Source organism: Pholcus phalangioides, unplaced genomic scaffold, assembly GCF_987345545.1.
Source record: "Pholcus phalangioides strain wild (caught in Gottingen) unplaced genomic scaffold, Ppha-v1.0 ptg000003l_1, whole genome shotgun sequence".
Classification (NCBI taxonomy): domain Eukaryota; kingdom Metazoa; phylum Arthropoda; class Arachnida; order Araneae; family Pholcidae; genus Pholcus; species Pholcus phalangioides.
This window is the reverse complement of record NW_028301596.1, coordinates 48492056-48511524: the sequence shown is the minus strand read 5'-3', so window position 1 is coordinate 48511524 and position 19469 is coordinate 48492056. Positions and strand designations below refer to the sequence as shown.

Here is a 19469-nt window from a genome sequence, read left to right as displayed (position 1 = left end):
GAGGAAAGACCATCTTTGAAAAAAAAAAAAAAAACGAACTTCGTGCATGAAAGGTTTTTTAACATGGAAATACACATGACGCCGGATGAGAGACATCAAGAGAAGAAAAAAAAAAGAACTGGTCTTACCTGTGTGCGGTTCTCTTTTTAACCTCATGGTACTCACGTATTAGGTGTGTTGTGTGCGTATGTGTGTGAATCTTTCTTTCTCCTTGTTGCTTGAGCTGTGTTTGGCCAGCCAGCGCAGCACGTGTATCAGACGAGAATAATAATAATACATAATATATATAAAGAGAGGGAGAGAGAGAGAGCAAAAAAATCCGAACACACAGTCAACGGCTTCTCTCTCTCTCTCTCTTCGGAAAAGAAACCCTATAGGAAAAAGGAGAGAGAGAGAGAACCAACCACCAGTAGATGCTGCAGCAGCAGCAAGCGGCGCAGACGGTTTGTTGTCGGTGGTGCTCCCTCCTCCAAAACTTGAAAACATGGCATATTTATTATTGTTATCATCATCATCATCATCTTTTTATTTCTCTGTTTTCGGCGGGAAATTTTTCCGTTCGGTGCGATTTTCCGTCTGGGATATCACCTCCCGTTAACAGACGATCGATTCTCTTGTTTGTGTGAGTGATATTTTTTGGAATATTCATTTTGAAAGAAAAGGTGAGTGTGTGGTTTTTGTTTATAATTTTAGTATTATTAGTATTTATTATGTGCGATCCATAATTTTCTATTATAACCATATGTTCTTCTTCAAGGAATATGGGTAATTTATCGTTGTGTCATGGCTGAACTCAGAGGCGCATTTATGGTTATGTCGCCTGTGAGCTACATGAATTTTGCCTCCCTTCTGTCATTCTAGTCTAACTTTCTTGACTACTCTTTCCTCTAATTCGCCACCCTATGCCTTCCCCACCGGCAATGTACATCTATGTCTCTAAAATCACTCTTTTAGTCATTCATATGCTTGCACAATGTTTTAGTCACTCACGTGCTTGCTCGTGGTCTAGGTTCCTCACCGACCTGGTCCCTCGCTCTGAAGGTCACTCGTTTGGTCATTCACATGCTTGCTCACCCTCTAAGTCACTCTTTTGCTCCCTCACGTGCCTACAAACGCTGTGGGGTCACTCACTGATCTAGTCCCTTTGCTGCCTGGACAGAGGCAGATTTGTTATGGGTTATACAAATTTCGCCGCCTTTCTCCCATTCTACTAATTGTCTTGACCACTCATTCTTTAAATTTGCACTCCTTTTGAACTTGCTGCTTTGTGCTACAGCCCACACTAGCGCCCCCCCCCCCGTAAATACGCCACCGGCTGAACTGCCAGAGATACAAAAAGAAAATCTATAAAGCGAGAAAAAAAAAATAACATGTTTGTAAGTGCTGCATCTGAAAGGGTTGACATATGGTTACATACTCATATTCAGTAAGACCTCGGTATGACATCGGTTGATTTCAACGCCGTTGCGTCTACAACATATGTTTGTAAAGGTCCTTGCTAGCATAATTAGCGAATTGGACAATAATTACTCGTTATGAAGTGAATTTTATTCGGTCCTCAGTAGTGACGTTATACCGAGGTCTGAACAATACGGGCTTCAGGAGTGACGTTATACCGAGGTCTGACTAATACGGTACTCAGTAGTGTTGTTATACCGATGTCTGACCAATACGTCCTCAGGAGTGACGTTATACCGAGGTCTGACCAATCCGGTCCTCAGGAGTGACGTTATACCTAGGTCTAACGAAATACGAGCCATTGCTAGCTATATTGTGATCCTGAACCATTGAATAAGGGGTCATTCAAGTATTACGTCAGCATCGAGGGGGGTTTCGGATTTGCTGACTTTTGATGACAAGGTGGGGGGGGGGGGTTTGAAGGGGTTGCTTACGTCATCAACCAACCTTTTTGAAGATACGAAATATTCTAAGCTGCTGACGAAATTTTGCTGAAAAGGGGGGGGGGGGTCAAAAATGGCTAAAGATCTGCTTACGTAATACTTGAATGGCCCCCTAACACATAATATGTTTGGAAATTGACCACCAGTTGATGCTGCAGCAGCAGCAAAAGGTGCAGACGGTCGGTTGTTGGTGGTTGTTCCGCCTCAGCCAAAACTTGAAAGCACGGCATATTTATTATTATTATTATCATCATCATCTTTTTATTTCTGTTTTGGGCGGGAAATTTTTCCGTTCGGTGCGATTTTCCGTTTGGGATATCACCTCCCGTTAACGGATGATTTTCTTGTTTTTGTTGTTATGTGCGTGATATTTTTTTGGAATATTCGTTTTGAGAGAAAAGGTGAGAGTGTTTTTTGTTTCATTTTATTATTAGTACACTGTCGAACTTCGTTAATTCAAAGCTCAAGGAGACAGCAAAAAAACTCGCAATATCCAATCCATCATCAATACAGGATATCTATTTTTTCACTGAGAAATCGAAAACCTCTTAATAACTATAAAAATGTATTGAATGATTGAATGATATCACTTGTTTCCGCGTTGAACGCCAAATAAATTATGTTAGGAGCCATTCAAGTATTACGTAAGCACATTTTCAGCCATTTTTGACCCCCTTCCTCCCCTTGTCAGTAAAAGTCAGCAAAACATTGACCCCCCCCCTTCCCCCTGTCAGCAAAATTTTGTCAGCAGCTTAGAATATTTCATATCTTCAAAAAGGGGTGGTTGATGACGTAAGCAACCTTCAAAACCCCCTCCCCCCCCCTTGTCATTAAAAGTCAGCAAATCAAATCCTCTCTCGGTGCTGACGTAATACTTGAATGACCCCTTATGTTATGTTCCTCCTAGTATTTGTATAAAACGTAAACAATCACGAAAACTATTTTATTTTCAGTTTCTATATGCTTTCTGCTGGATGTTACGCACTTGAACATTGTACAAAAATCTTCGGGTTAATTTAGGGAATGAAAAATGCAATTTTCGAGCTTCGGCAATCGTATTTTTTTCAAAAAACATGCCCATTTTTTTAACTTCTAAAGGTGTTGAAATAAGAATTTAAGCCGGGATTATACACTATAAAAGTTTGATAAAAGCTATTTTATAAATCTTGAAAAATGTATCCAATAAGCCCATTGCTCTATATTCGCTCGAATTTAATCGATACGCTTATTTGTAGTTGCATTATTCAAGTTTTATAAATGAAATTTTGTAAAACTTTTCTAGTGTAATCCCGGACTTAGATTAGTTTCCGTCCTCTCCATGAAAATATTCAACGTGACTTTATTCTTTACTTCGTCAGTATATATATCAACACATCCATAAGTCCCCAACAGTTTTCTTTCCTAGAATTAATTTAAGAGATATGAGCCTTTGTATGGACAAGGTGAAAAATGTTGCTAAGCTACACAGGGCCGTCTTAAGAGCATCATGGGCCCCCGGGCCAAATGATTTTTCTGAGGCCCTACCAGACAAATTTTCGAAAATCTCAACTAGATAACATTTTTGTGAGGGCCTCTTTTCTCTTGTTGTCTTCTCTTGTCTTCTCTTCTCTTTTCTCCATTGACTAGAGAAAACTGAAAATGACTTGGGTTGAAAAGGTGTTCGGTTGTTTGGATAAACGAGGCACTACTGTATATCTCAAACTGTACGTCGCGGCTCCCAGGAGCTTTGTTGTGGGCGTCATTGTCAGCTGGATAGAAGAAGGCCACAAAGGAAGATGCGAAGGGTGCGATCGCACCGGGGCGAAAAATAATACGGACAGTAAAATTGGATTTTATTGCATTGACTACACATTTTTCCTAGTCCTGAAATCATTTCTGCTATATATATATATATATATATATATATATATATTAATATAGGGGGGGGATTATTCCCCCCTTCACCCACCGCCATTCATCTTTTTTTTTTTTGCCAGTCCGCAAATTAAAATTCTCCCATTTTCTATTTTTGCCGGTTATTTCCACATTTATCTTCTTTTGCCGGTCCGCAAATTAATACTTCATTTCGACTATCTACTTTTTCCGGTCTTAAAATTATTCTGCCCCCCCCCCCCATTTACCTTTTTTTAAATCTTAAATGGGAGAGGGGAAGAAAGAAATGCGGTCCGCAAACTAATTCTCACATTTTAAGTTGTAAAAATGTTGAAGAACAGTTTCGCACTATCAATTCGCTACGAATAGCCTCATGGAAAATTCTATCTTTTGTGCCCTGCAGGTAGTGTATGTATTCAATGTGGTTTTTTTTTTTCAAAATAATTTTTTTGGACATGAAATTTCTTAATTCCTCACCCCCCAAACATTTCCCAACCTTATCGGCTATATTGTGATATACATACCTCACTCCACACAACGAGCAGTGGCCATCAATCATTCATGACTTTATACCGCTAAAAAGTACGCTCGTACATGGTGTACATGTAATCAAAATGTTTTCTGCGGCTGATATCGGAAAATCGATGGAAAAACACACACGCGCATATTATAGTGATGAAAAAATATGTATTTATCCTGACAGCTCCATTGATCGATAGTATCGTCTTCCTCAAAAAAATACAACCTTTACCTTTATTTCTTATCGATCTCTCCATGGGTTTTACAATTATAACTAACTGATACCCGGCGACGTTGCCCGCCCCGTAAAAAATGTGTACACAGTATGTATAGCTTATTAATATTATTTCTTAATCAAAATATTCTGCATCAAGTAAGAAAAAATTACTTTTATTTTTAAATATTTTAATTAAAAACTTCAGGCAGTCGCTTGTTTTTGGATACACAATATTTGTGAAAGTGCACGGCATTTCTTCAGTGATGATTGGGATACATGGAATTAAGACGTCTTCTCCTTTGGCACATTCAGTTAGAATAGTTGCTTCAATGATGTAATTGTGCAATTTCTTCACGCAGAGTCTGTTGCCATTGCAGAATCTCGGTGTCTTCAAATTTCTTAAAAGCATTACAGGTGCTCCGACTTTGAGGGTTAAGTTGTGTGGTGGCACTCCCGGAATATCCAAAGCGTTCAGAAAGTCTGCAGGATACAGAACTGTCTGCGCTGAGTCTGTGACAGTGTCAACCGATTTGTAAGATGTGGAGTCTCCTGGAATAATTTGGAGGATTTTTTCGTTGATATTTTTCACACTGTGATTTTTCCGTGGCAGAATCGCGCTCTCTCACAACGCCACGCACGGTTTCGGTGATTTTGTTGAATGTTTGGGAAGACTGTCTCCAAGTTCCTGAGTTTAACAACTGGCAAAATCCATATGGGAACGTAATCAGTCCAGTGCTTGGCTCTACGGAAATTCTCCCATTGCCAAGTTTGATCAACTAATGTGAAAATGATAGCAGTGATGAGTCATTTTGCAGTTGAACTCGCATGTTGGTGGATAATGATAATTTTTTAACTTCGTGCCAGAGTGTTGATGATTTGAGGCAAATATTGAGTTCATCAGTTGGCGTTGAAAATTTTTTTTCTCAGTTTTGTCGTCGTAGTTGTTGTTCTCTGTTGTTAGCATTGGCGTACGCAAGGGAGGGGGCTTTGGGGTTCTAACCCCCCCCCCCCGAGCCAAGATTATAGTGTTATTTTCCAGGAAAGAACGTAACCCCCCCCCCCCAGAAGGGAAAAAAATCTGAAAACACCCCTCGAGAAAATTCTGCGTCGCCTATGGTTGTTAGTGACGTCATATGTCCAGCTTGTGCAGCGAATATTATTCAAACGCCTTTTAAGAATTTTTTAAATTGAAACTATACCTCTACGATGGGCGGTTGATGAGATGAAGGCCGCATTAGCACTTACAGGACACCCTGTTTATAGGCAAGCAAAAATACCCGGCGCTTCCCGGGTTTTCTTCAATTACTGGGAGGATTGGAAAAGTGACAAATCATTATAAAGGAATAAACTGAATAAACTGTTATAATGGCAGTATTAAGGATGTGACAAACCATTGTAAAGGCATATACACGTCTGAAACGCATTGTTGGGAACCATGGTAACCGAAGTAAACGTTCCGAAAGTGATTGCTGAGACCCAAAAATCATTGATGCCCGACAGTGTTTCGCCCATTTCGGGCATTTGCCCAGCTCTGACGAACTTTTTAAGTAGCCTACGGTTCAATCCCGGTCCTGTTTGGTATATATGCAAAATCTGACGACGATCGGCCTAAAACTGTAGATTTGTATAAAGAACATACATACATACTTTCACATTTATATATAAGAAGATGAATGAATCGATATTTTTGTTACATTCTGTTTCAACTGAAACTGTCTCTTGAACAGAGCCGCCCTTGGGGGGGGGGGGTGTGACAGGTACGGTCGCACCGAGCCCAACGTTTTGGGGGGTACTCCCTCGCATTTACGGTAACAATAATTTGTTACATAAATTCAAAATTTTAGTCAATTTCGGAAAGCTGTGCATTTTCATCTAGAAATAAATAATTCTGGAATTATTTCTTTCATAAATTCTGCATTTCTTCCCCTTATCTGGATTTTTTTTTTTTTAAATAAATTCTGACTTTTCATAGTTCTAAAACTATTTCTTTCATTTATTCTGAATTTTCATCTTTAGAAGTATTTCTTTCATTTATTCTGATCAATTCTGTAATCATTTCTTTCATTTATTCTGATCAATTCTGTAATCATTTCTTTCATTTATTCTGATCAATTCTGTAATTATTTCTTTCATTTATTCTGATATCAATTCTTAAATCATTTCTGTCATTTATTCTGATCAATTCTGAAATTATTTCTTTTATTTATTCTGAATGTTCATGGTTATATTTTGCTTTTATTCTGAAAATTTCATGACTTTCATTTTCTGAATATTTTTGATTCTCCCCTAACATAGAAGAAAAAAAATCGGAGCTGGGTGGGGGGGGGGGGGGGGAGGTCCTTACTATTATTTTCGCACCGGGTATCGCCTCGAGTAAGGGCGGCCCTGGTCACGAATATGCAGTCAAATCCCGACAAGTCGAATGTGCAGCGGCCGACAAATAACTTCGAGTTATCGGAAGTTCGACGTAAGTGGAAGAAAAGAGATTAAAATAATAACGCTATTTACGTATTTTAGTAAAACATATCAAACTACTACTGGAGATGAAGAAATTCGAAAAGGTAAGTTATTCTAATTCAATCATATTTAATTATTGAACAAGGGACATTTAGAAATAAACTAGACGTACATTACTGTATCATGGAAACAGACGTTTACACGATTGCTCGTATAAATAAAACGAAGTAGAGCGTATAAAAGATTACTCTCTGTCGAAAAATGCAGTGATCGTTGACTGTCTCTCTCTTTTGTCCTCCTTTCGTGAGGAAGTCATTCACTTTTTGCAAGCAGCCTAAGGAATCTCCTACATCAGTGGTTCCCAAAGTGTGGGTCGTGACAACCCCCCCCCCCTCCGGAGATATTCTCCCAAATTAAAACGTCATAATTAGATTTATCTTTGCTCATAAGTAAAAATATATCAAACAAAAGAATGTCTCAACTCAGTTGAGCAGCTGATGTATTTACAATTATTTTACATGTATTTACAATGCATGTATCATATAATGAAATTTTATCAAATTCCACATGTGCAATATATCAAGTTAATACTTGTACTGTGTGATTCAGAAAGAATCTTCTGATTTGAAAATTATATTTTTTTGAAATATAAAATATATTTATGTGAATATAAAGGAGGAAATGTGTCTACGCTTTAGGTTATGAACAATCAATGACGCTAGTTTGTCGTTTATGACTCGCTCTTTGATGAGGAAATTAAAGACGTCTAGCTAACAGAAAGCCTTCTGCATTCTTTCGTTTTCATGATATTAGTTTGTAATTACCGTCCATTCCTAAAAGCTAAATACCATCCCTAAATTCTGTTCGTAAATGCTAAATTTTATTGTTGAATTATATTCCTAAAATCTAAATTCCATTCCTGAATTATATACGAAAATGTTAAATTCTATTCGTAAATGTTAAATTCTATTCGTAAATGCTGAATTTTATTGTTAAATTCTGTTACCAAAAGCTAAATTTCAATACTGAATTATTTTGTTATATGCTAAATTTTATTACTAAAATCTTTTGTTTTATATTCCTAAATGCTAAATTCTATTCCTAAATGCTAAATTCTATTCCTAAATGCTAAATTCTATTCCTAAATGCTAAATTCTATTCCTAAATGCTAAATTCTATTCCTAAATGCTAAATTCTATTCCTAAATGCTAAATCCTATTGCTAAATTGTATACCTAAATGCTAAATTGTATACCTAAATGCTAAATTGTATACCTAAATGCTAAATTGTATACCTAAATGCTAAATTGTATACCTAAATGCTAAATTGTATACCTAAATGCTAAATTGTATACCTAAATGCTAAATTGTATACCTAAATGCTAAATTGTATACCTAAATGCTAAATTGTATACCTAAATCCTAAATTCTATTCTTAAACGCTAAATTATATTGCTAAATTGTATTCCTGAAAGCTAAATTATATTATTAAATTCTATTCCTAAATGCGCCAAATTTTATTGCTAAATGCAAGATTTTATTGCTTCTCATTTAAATGAACCAATTCATGCATCAAATTGTGTGATGGATGGATGTCATACAACTTTCAAAGAGCTGCGTGTAAGCGTCAAAAATATATAAATCTCGTCTTTCTTTCTTTTTTCGGGGAGGTCATCTCCAAAGAATGACCGTCGGTGGTCCCGATTGTTGAAGAAGTCATGATTTAAAACTATTCGTAAAGGTTCCGTGTTGTAAACAGTACCACTTATGAACATGAACATGGACTCGGCACACAATAGCAAAACACCGACGCTCAAGCCGTTTATTGACTGTCGTTGTTTTGTTTTATTGTTGGTTTTCGTTCCAACGAAACTACTGTTTCGTGCGCATTCAATTGTTCTAGGAAAGCACACTTACATAATATTCTGTGTTATCCGCTTGTCATTGGGCCGTTCACCCTCCTCACAGAATAAATTGTTATCCGAGCTCTCTCTTTCTCGCTGGAAACCGAGCGTTGTGGAGAAAAAAAAAAGAACAATGGTCCCACACAAGAGAAGGATGATATTACTACTTACTTTTTCTCGTTAAATCTCGTTCAAGTTCTGTTTTCCTAGAGAGCGTTATGTGTCGGTGACAGACGCCAAGCGTCGGTCGCAAACGACATATGGGAGATGCGACTTATAAACTAATTTAATTGACTTTTTTGTTACACCCCCCCCCCCCACTCTTTGTTTCGTTTTTATTGGTACCCAGTTACGTATGTGGCATCCTTGACTGTTGTGTTACCTGACAACATTGTTCACAAACCCACGGCCATCCAAAGTATTACACAAAAATCCATTGCTCTGCATTATAAACATCGTTTTAAAATCCATTACTAGCCACAGTATTATTCAATACCCATTGTTGACTGAAACATTTTTGAGAATTAACTGTTAGTCTCAGTATACAAAAATGCATTCAAACTCTCTCAAAAATACATTCTTACCCTCAGTATTATGAACCGTTCTTTTACCGTCGGTATTATATAACCCATTCTTACCCACAGTGTTATAACCCATTCTCAGTATTAGTATTATTCAAAAATACTGAGCATTCTTACAGCATTGTTCAAATATTATTTCATATTATTTAGAAAGACAAGTGGTCTAAAGATTCCGTAATTTACAAAGACATCAATTCAAATATGCTCACGGATGAAAATTCAAATATGGTCATGAATTCAAATCCAAATTTTCAAATATGGTCATGAATTCAAATCCAAATTCAAATATGGTCATGAATTCAAATCCAAATTCAAATATGGTCATGAATTCAAATCCAGATTTTCAAATGTGGTCATGAATTCAAATTCAAATATGGTCATGAATTCAAAACCAAATATATAATCACGAATGCAAATTCAAAACCAAATATATAATCACGAATGCAAATTCAAAACCAAATATATAATCACGAATGCAAATTCAAAACCAAATATATAATCACGAATGCAAATTCAAAACCAAATATATAATCACGAATGCAAATTCAAAACCAAATATATAATCACGAATGCAAATTCAAAACCAAATATATAATCACGAATGCAAATTCAAATATGCTCATGAATACAAATTGAAATTCAAATGCGCCCACCAGTACAAATTTAAATCTGCTCACGAATACAATCTATACATATAAAATTTATTTTCTGTGTGCGTGTCTGTGTGTGTGTTCTCTATACAAATCTACAATTTTAGACCGATCGTCGCCAAATTTTGTATCTGTACCAAACAGAGCTCTACTTGAGAACGATAAGCTATTTTAGAAAATTCGTCAGAGCTGGGCAAATGCCCGAAATGGGCAAAAAAAAAACAAACTGTCGGGCAACAGTGGTTCTTGAGCCTCAACAATGAATTTTGGAATGCTTGCTTTGGTTACCGTGGTTTCCTATCAATGCGTTTCAGACATGTATATGCCTTTACAATGGTTTGTCACTTTAATACTGCGAGTATATGGGGGAAAGCCCTTGAGCGCCAAGTATCAATAGATATGACATGATAGATAGTTATTTTATAGAAATTATTTCCATTTCGAAATAAAATTTTTTATCCTGTTGAAACGAAAGTTAAAAAAACTTGATAAGAGATTCTTTCGTACCGATTTACTCAAAAATGAGGAAATAGCTGTAGAAATATACTATATAGTTATCACAAGCACCTTTCGTTCCCCCAATTACAACTTTTTTTTCTACCTCTTATTCCCATACCGAAAGACCTTTTTATTACGTCTCGCTTATATCACCCGAAATTCAATCCATTGCGTATTTAACGTCAGAAAAAACAGCATATTTCTTAAATAAAGCCATTCGGAAACTTGAGAAGAGATTGCTTTGATCACCGTTTAGATTCTTAAAATAATTTAGCACTAATAATACGTATCACAAATACGCCCGGATATTTATAGGAAATAATAATAATATGACAATAAAATTTTCTAAAAGCGATAACGTAATGGAAGAATTCTCTTCTTTTTATTTAAGAAAATGTCTGAGAATGCCTATCATTTTCAAAAGCCCATTAATCGTTTATACGTGACGCTACTGGAATTGCCTTTCTTCAAGAAAATAACAATTTCATTTCTTTCTGCATTATTTTTATTTCTTTTTTTTTGTTTCAAACGGGGTGAAGACAGGGCAACACTACGTAATTGCTTTTCTTATTCTCTTCATCGTCAATTTAGTGCTGAAAGTACCATCTGTGTAGCTAGAAATTAACATGTATAGTTCCGGACATAATGGTCCATTTCGACTCGATTGTAAGATGAAAAAAAAACCGTCCGTCCCGTTTCTTATTGTTCTCTTTAAATTCGGAAGCTTCTTATCATATAGCGGGCTTTTATCTTTTTTGCCCCACACCCCCTGCCTTGAAAATTCTGGTATTTGTTTTAATGCATCATTTGAGTTTCGGAATTGTACGGGTAATGGATGTGCATTTTGAGCGTGACATAAAGAATATTGAAACGTTAATAGACTTCCGTTATATAAAAAAAAAAAAAATTGGCCATTAACTTTTATGAAAGTGCATCGAGTTTTGAAATGACTTTTGACAGGAGACTCTCGATGTATAATTGCAATTTATACTGTCGATTTACACATCATGGGAAATTAATTAGTTCAAGTTTTTTTTTACTGCAATGGTATGTTCAGTGTCGCATAAAGTCGTAAATAGTTTAGAAATTTATCAAAAGAAAGTTATTGATACATTTAATGCTGCTTGGGAAACGTTATTCTCACGAGGGGGGGGGGGACTTTTTTGGTTTAGGAGATAAATTTAGTTTAAATTTTTGCCGGTAGGAAGCGCTATATGAAATCAAATCACAGAATTCTGGACCTGAAATCGTTGAATGTGTGATTGTTATTTTATGATGAAAATCTGGTATTCACATAATTAAGTACGTTACCTTGGGGATTCTCGTTCAACTAATTTCATTTTAATGCTGCTAAAAGTGATTTCTAAATTTTGCTAAAAGAATATTTTGTAATACAAATAGTATATACAGGGTGTCCCATAATTTCGTAAATAGTTTAAAAATTCATTAAAAGTGAAGAAATTGGCATATTTAATTTTGTTTGCGAAAAAATATTCACCCGAGGGGGGGGGGGGGTTTGGTACAGAAAAGAAATTTTGTTCAAATTTTTGTCGGTAGAGAGAGCGCTGCATGAAAGCAAATCACAGAATTCTGGACCTGAACCTTTCATCAATCTCCTCTTTCTCCGAAACATTCATAAAGCTTCACCCCGGCGATTCGTGGGCTGAGGTATAACAACTTCACCGATAGTACTTTGTCATTTTAAAAGACTCTGATTTGCATATTTCCCATGATTTACTTTCACGCAGCACCCTCTATCGACAAAACATTTAACTAAATTTTTTTCTATGCCGAAAACAAAATTCCCTTCGTGAGAATAAATTTTTCGCAAAAAGACCGCATTCAAATATACCTATTCCTTAAATGCGTTTTTAAATTACTGTATTTACGAATTTAAGGGACACCCTGTGTTACAGTAGTTAAATCCGTGATATAGAGCAAGGGTTCTTAACTCTTTTCTGCCGCGACCCAAAATAAACAACAGGATCAGTTTCGCGAACCATGGGGACTGACTGCTCTTTTCGAAAATAGCGAAACCAGTGACGCCATATGCATTTATAACAGGACAGCAAATGGATTTGCATGAACCCCTCTCGGAATCCCCTGATAATCAAGCTTGGGTCATGACCCACAGCTCAAAAGCCCCTGGCTGTAAGTGGATTTCTACGACCCGTCTCAGAAGCCCCTGCGAATCAAGTTTGAGGTGTGACCCATAGCTCAAGAGCTCCGTGCTGTAAGTGGATTTGTACGGCCCATTCCGGAAGCCCCGGCGAATCAAGAGAAACGGGTTGTAAATAGATTTTCGTAACAAATCTCGGAAGTTCCCTGATAATCAAGTTTGGGTTGCGGCCCATAGGTTGAGAACCCCTGGTATAGAGGATACATTTTTCCAATGATAAATTGATCATGTAAAGATAATTTTCCCATAAAATATACGAAAGTCATTTGGGAATTTGTAAGAATTTTAGAAATATAGTATTACAAGAGTTTCATCGTTACCAAAAGAGATCCCTTCATTATCAGAGAGAAGACCTGCATTACGCAATTCATACTCAACACGATTTGACATTTTATCCACAGTTATTCAAAGGTGATTGTTGCAACAATTATGAAACTCAGTTTTTATATAACGCGTTGTTTAAAAAATCCTTTGTTACCCATGACAGTATTCAAACGGTTCTTTTACGTGGCAATCGTTGCAATGCATCAAGACCTTCAAGGTTTTTAAAAAATACATTTGTTAGCTGATTCTTCAAGCTATACAAGGGGTATTAGGGAAAGTCTTTTTGATACCTTAGACAACTTGCAACAGCTGAGCTACCTAGATAACGGTATAGTGAAATGACTGTGATAAGGTAAATGTGATAAATCGGTTATTATGCATACTTGCCAATCGTCTTGGTATGTTTGATAAATTTGTCACTTTTACCGGCGAATATGCATGATACCCAAGCATCGTTGGTAAATTTGATAAATACTAAAAATAATTACCACTTTTACCTTCGATTATGCGTAATAACTAAGTTTCATTGGTAAACTCAATAAATACTAGCAATTTATCGCTGTTAGTATTCGTGATTATGCATAATACCCTAGTGTAATTGGTGAATTCGATAAGTATGGAAAAAAAATCCAGATGAGTCTAGTAAGCGTGTGATGAATACAGTAGGATCCCCGATATAATAATAACAAATTTTACGATCGCATCCCGATATAATGATACGTTTATGAATTATCACATGTAGTATGTCATATACTTAGTAGGATTTAACCAACGACGCGAAGCTTGATATTTTGCATAATCGCCGATAAAAGTGACAAATTTAGGGAAATTTATCAAACTTACGGAAATGCTCGGCGATTATGCGCAATAATCGGATTTATCACATTTACCGTAACAGCACCGAACCAACAGATGCAACAAACAGTGGTATGTGAACAAAATGTTCTGCTGTCTTTAATTTCAAATACAAGTCCTTTAGTTTTGTGTTTTTTTTTTCAATGGAAAATAAACAAGGAAATGGTCATCACTCATCAAACTCTCCTTTAATATCACCGATACTCGTTGATTGCAAACAATAATTTCCTACCAAAATATTCCGCAAGATAATTTAGAGACAAAATTAATTAGGACAATGATTTCCGAACCGTGCGCCATAGCTGTTTAGGATGCTGGGAGAAAGGCAAGAATGACGTTGCAGATAACAGTATTTTAAATCATTAACCCCGTTACTTCCCGAATTCCGCGAACCTGAGAAGGTTGACAGAGATCATTTTTGAAATTGATGACGACGAAGAATTCTGTTATGGATCGCACAAGTGACTTCAAAGAAACGGCCTTCATTGAACTGCATAAAATTCATTATAAAACCTGAAGAAAAAACACTCATTCATTAACACACTCAGTAATTATGTAAAATACGAAAACAAAAAATAATAACCCGTTTCTCAAAAAATTCCTTATAAATGGCATTAACTCCTTAATGACTAAAATTCAAATGCTTTAAAGCAGGTGTCTCCAACCACCAGAGCTTTTTTCTGTGGCCTGTTAACCGTTTTTAGAAAATAGCTACTTATGCATAGAAAAACGATTAAATTCCAAAAAATCGTTAAAGAGCTCGGGGACACTCACATCTGTACTGCTGTATTTAGAACTGTGAGACACTTCCCAGATTCAATGATAATGCTGTGTATTTGATACATTATAAGGGCCGTAGTATCTGACCTTGTACGGATCATTTAGACCTATTGGGTCACTACCATGAATAGGGAAGAGTAGATAAACTTTGCCTAATAATACCGTTACGAAAATTATGCAAATAGTCATTATTTATCATTTATTATGTCATTCTCATCTGTAAATAGCCATTATCTTATGTAAAAATGAAAATTAAGCATCTCTCTGTAAATATCGTCAAGTTATAGCAACTGGTGACACTTCCCATGACTTGGCGATGTCATAGCGCCAAGAGAAGTGTAAAGATATCACAAGTGTATAGTAGAATTCTCTCGAAGCTTTTCTCTGCCAACTATAGAGGCGCCAACAGGAGAGAACTAGAGCAGTTTGTTGAATTTTATTTGGAAGAAGAGACCTTATACTTGTGTCGGTCACTCTCTATGTTTTTAACGTGCTCCGTCAAAATCGCTGCTTGTGAATACGTGAAGTCTGTGTTGTCCGTGAAATTGCTTCGTGCTTCACCATCCTGAGTACTTATGAGGGGACATTATCCGAAAAAATACTGAGAAAAAAAACCAACGAAAAAAACAAATACAAGGAAAATACAAAACTTCTTATGCAATTCGACAATCTATGGATGTCGTCTTCAGAGGATAAAAAAATATCACGCTGACCACTTGGATTGGTTGCCAAATCTTGACTTTCGGTTGCGCAGCGGAAAGAAAAAATATACGTCTGTCCAAGTCATGGGCAGATGTATTCTGGTCACGACGTTTGACTTAGACAGACGTATGTTTTCTCTACCCGCTGAGCGACCGAAAGTTAAGATTTGGCAACCAATCCAAGTGGGATTCTTTGTCAGCGTGATATTTTTAGTCCTCTCAAGGCGTCACCCATAACGTGTTAAAATGCATTAGGAGTTTTGCATTTTTCTTGTATTTGCCTTTTTCGTTGGTGACTTTTTCTGACTTCCGTGAATATCTGCATTTATTTACCCCCCTCCCCATCACAATTGTGTTTTCCCCCCATTCATGTTTTATCTTCTCCCTGTTTGGTATGTTTATGTCTTCTATCCATCAAGAAAATAATTAAATGGATAGAAGACAATGAAGACAAAGTGATCACACAGACGTCATATCAGCCAATAGCACAAGTACAAACTGCACCACCTCGCCGTTCACAAAGAAAAAAGAAACTGATCAACTATAAAGAAGACTGACTGATAGCACAAGAACAGTATAATGACGTTCGATTTCCACGTCATTATACTGTTCTTGTGCTATCAGTATAATGACGTGGAAATCGAACGATTTACACTAAGGATGAAATCGATTATGAATTTTATCTGATTTATTATTGGTTTCAATATGGGAATTAAGATTTTATATTCGAATTATAAGATTTAATATGGAATATATAGGATTATATGCTTGATTTCCGATTGTATACTTAGATTTGTGATCTCGCAACTGATTTTATACTTATATTATGATTTTATAGTTGTTATGATTGTAATGTATACTTTTTTATGAATAAATTGCCAGAGGTATCCAGTCCATGTGGACAATGAGCCGATATTGCCATATGGCGATGTGGCCCGGGTATCTTTCGGTTTGACGGTATGTTTATGCCAATAAATTATTAAATGGTTAAGAAATTCGACTTATCCGAATTTCGATCATGAGAACTGAAAAGTAGAAGAATCTTGAAAATCGATTTAAGTTACATTGAGGTGTCGGAAAATTTTCTTTCATGAGTTAGGAAAAGCGTAAAAAACATGGGAGGAAATTATGCTTGGATTTCGTAATGAAAGAAAAAAAAAATAGCACTTGGTATCTTGAAAAGAAAAGAAGAGGGGAAAAAAAGACCGACTTTTTTTCTGAAGTATCAAATGAATGAAGGTCTGTGGGTGAGAAAGAGAAGTCGTTAGCACGTCTGGAATGCATCTTTCCCTGCAATAGAAAAGAAAAAGTACATTTATATGAACCCGGTTTCGAAATACAAGATCTCCGCAAACGAATAGCCCCTCCATCTTCCTTACCGTACGTACGTACGTATCTTCAGTAAACCCCGTTTCAGTTTGTTCTTTTATTTTTACTTTCACGGATCACTGATGGCATAGAGTTAAGGCTCCAACCATCACTGAGAAGAAGAAGAAAAAAAGTAAGAAGCACTCTTTTGTGTAAAGAAAATTTCAAGAAGTTTGAGCGAAGATGGAGCACATTCCTTCCAAAAAAATCCATCTTTCTTTTTTTTTCTTCTAGTTTATAGAGGCAAAAAATAAATAAATAACAAAACGCGCACACAATGCACTCCGTTTCTACGTATGTACGTGGTATATCGCCTAAAATACGGAAAATAATTACGAGACGTAAATTCTGTTGGAGGCTTTGTGAATTCGCTTTGAACCTCCAGAAAAGAACAGATGTTCTAAGAGATACCGACTCTTCTAAAAAATTCACTTGATAGTGGAATCAAATAGCAAAAAAATATTTTCTGTCGAAATTAATTTTTAAGAAAAATTTTAATTAAAACAAAAAATTTTGAATAAGAAAATTTAAAGAAAATAAAATAAAAAGTTTCCATTTTAATGTATTCGTATACATAGTTGAACTGGTTTAAGGCAACTGACTACGTGCGGGACACTTTTTTGAAAAAACAGTGATTTTCACTAAACAAGTGGGGTTTGAATAAAAGTACTGTATGGAATAAAGAAATCCAGTGAAATTTCTGAAATATCTCTAAAACTTTTTCAGATATTCTAAATTATGTCCTCAAAATTGGCTCATTTTCAGTACTTACGCCAAACATTGTATACTGAAAACCACACAATTTACTTGAATAATTTTGATCGTGTATGTTTCTGTGACTGTTGTCCGTGCAATGAACTAAAAGTTTTGAGATACATAAGATATTCCCTGAGATATGGCAGTTTTCGTGAAACGATACGTGAATTTTCACAAAAAAATTAAATTTTTTTCATTCAAACAGCTGTAAAATATTGAATTCTAAACATATGGCCAAGATCCTAGTTCATTGCACAGCTAACATTATCTGGAACGCTGTTGAATAATTTCATGAGAATATCTTGCATAATGTTTGAGAAATTATGTTTCGCGTGAAATGAAGTAACGAAAAAATGAATCCTCAAAAAACGCGTTTGAAAGTTGTTTGTTGCCTTCGAAACCATTGTTCTAGATGATTTGAATCAACCATAACTTTGTTGCTACTTATTGCATGTGCAAGAATAAAATAGTTAAGACTACTCAAATAAGAAGTCCTGTTGATACGAGCAAATTTTTCTTCGCAAAATAGGCAATTCAAAACCAGAGGATTTTTTTGAAAGTCATTTCTTTCGTAAGAAATGTAATAATTTCCTATGTAATGAAAAAAGAAAGAATACAGTGTAACCTCATTTATACGATGTTTGAGAAGACGGGTCAGAATGTCGTATGCGGATACAAAAATTGTACAACTGAAACTTTCTTTTAAAATGCTCCCGTATAGAATTCAGAAGAAATATTACTATATAATGGAATGGTTTTCATACCATTATCCTGGTGCTACAGGTGCGGTCGCACTGGGCCCCCATCGCTTTTTGAGGCCCCGCACTCACGGTAAACTATTGGTGGCTTTCACCAATTCATAAATTATTTTTTGCATTTAAATCTGAAATTTTTTTTTTTCTAAATTCCGTATTTTCTTCAATTCGAGAATTATTACTCCCATTAATTCTGAACTTTCATCAATATTAGAAATTTTTTATAAAATTAATTCTGAGTTTTGATCAATTGCGGATCATTAATTTCATTAATTCTGAGTTTTCATCAGTTCTGGAATTTTTTTGGCTTTAATTCTGAATTTTCATCAGTTGCGTATCATTAATTTCATTAATTCTGAGTTTTCATCAGTTCTGGAATTTTTTTGGCTTTAATTCTGAATTTTCATCAGTTGCGTATCATTAATTTCATTAATTCTGAGTTTTCATCAGTTCTGGAATTTTTTTGGCTTTAATTCTGAATTTCCATCAGTTGCGTATCATTAATTTCATTAATTCTGAGTTTTCATCAATTCTGGAATTTTTTTGGCTTTAATTCTGAATTTCCATCAGTTGCGTATCATTAATTTCATTAATTCTGAGTTTTCATCAATTCTGGAATTTTTTTGGCTTTAATTCTGAATTTCCATCAGTTGCGTATCATTAATTTCATTAATTCTGAGTTTTCATCAATTCTGGAATTTCTTCTTTCATTGGTTCTGAATTCTCATTAATATATTCCGGCATTTTTTCTTCTGTTAATTCTGAATTTTCACGAATTCTAAAATTTTTAATAGTTTCCAGAATTGCTTATTTCATCAGTTTAAAAATGCCACAAACAGAATCGCTCAAAATTGTTGCGACGCAAATGGCCCCTGGCATCTGGTAAGGGCAGAACCATTTTTGAGAGAATATAAGTAGTATACGCAGCGGTATACCGCGCTTTTTTGGCACGCTCCATCTCCGGGGACCCTCCGTCTCTAGGTATTTACTGAGATATAGTATGATATGGACTCCGAGGACCCTCCGTCTCTGTGTTTATCCCCACTTTCGGTATCTCGAGCTTTTGTCTATTCATAGTTATTTTATTATTTATGTTTCAACTATTACTTTTTATTTCATTCACTTGAAATTTTTTATACATTTCTATTAAAAG

At 35.7% G+C, this 19469-nt stretch overlaps 1 protein-coding gene across 1 annotated transcript in view; it reads left to right on the top strand.

The window, feature by feature from the left end:
- The first annotated feature begins 295 nt into the window (after positions 1 to 295).
- The window catches only part of LOC149088747 (uncharacterized), a 98914-nt gene continuing 79740 nt past the window's right edge, over positions 296 to 19469 (top strand). Inside the window, exon 1 of the mRNA XM_089249694.1 lies at positions 296 to 662. The gene's annotated coding sequence lies outside the window, so the exon portion shown is untranslated. The remainder of the gene's footprint in view (positions 663 to 19469) is intronic.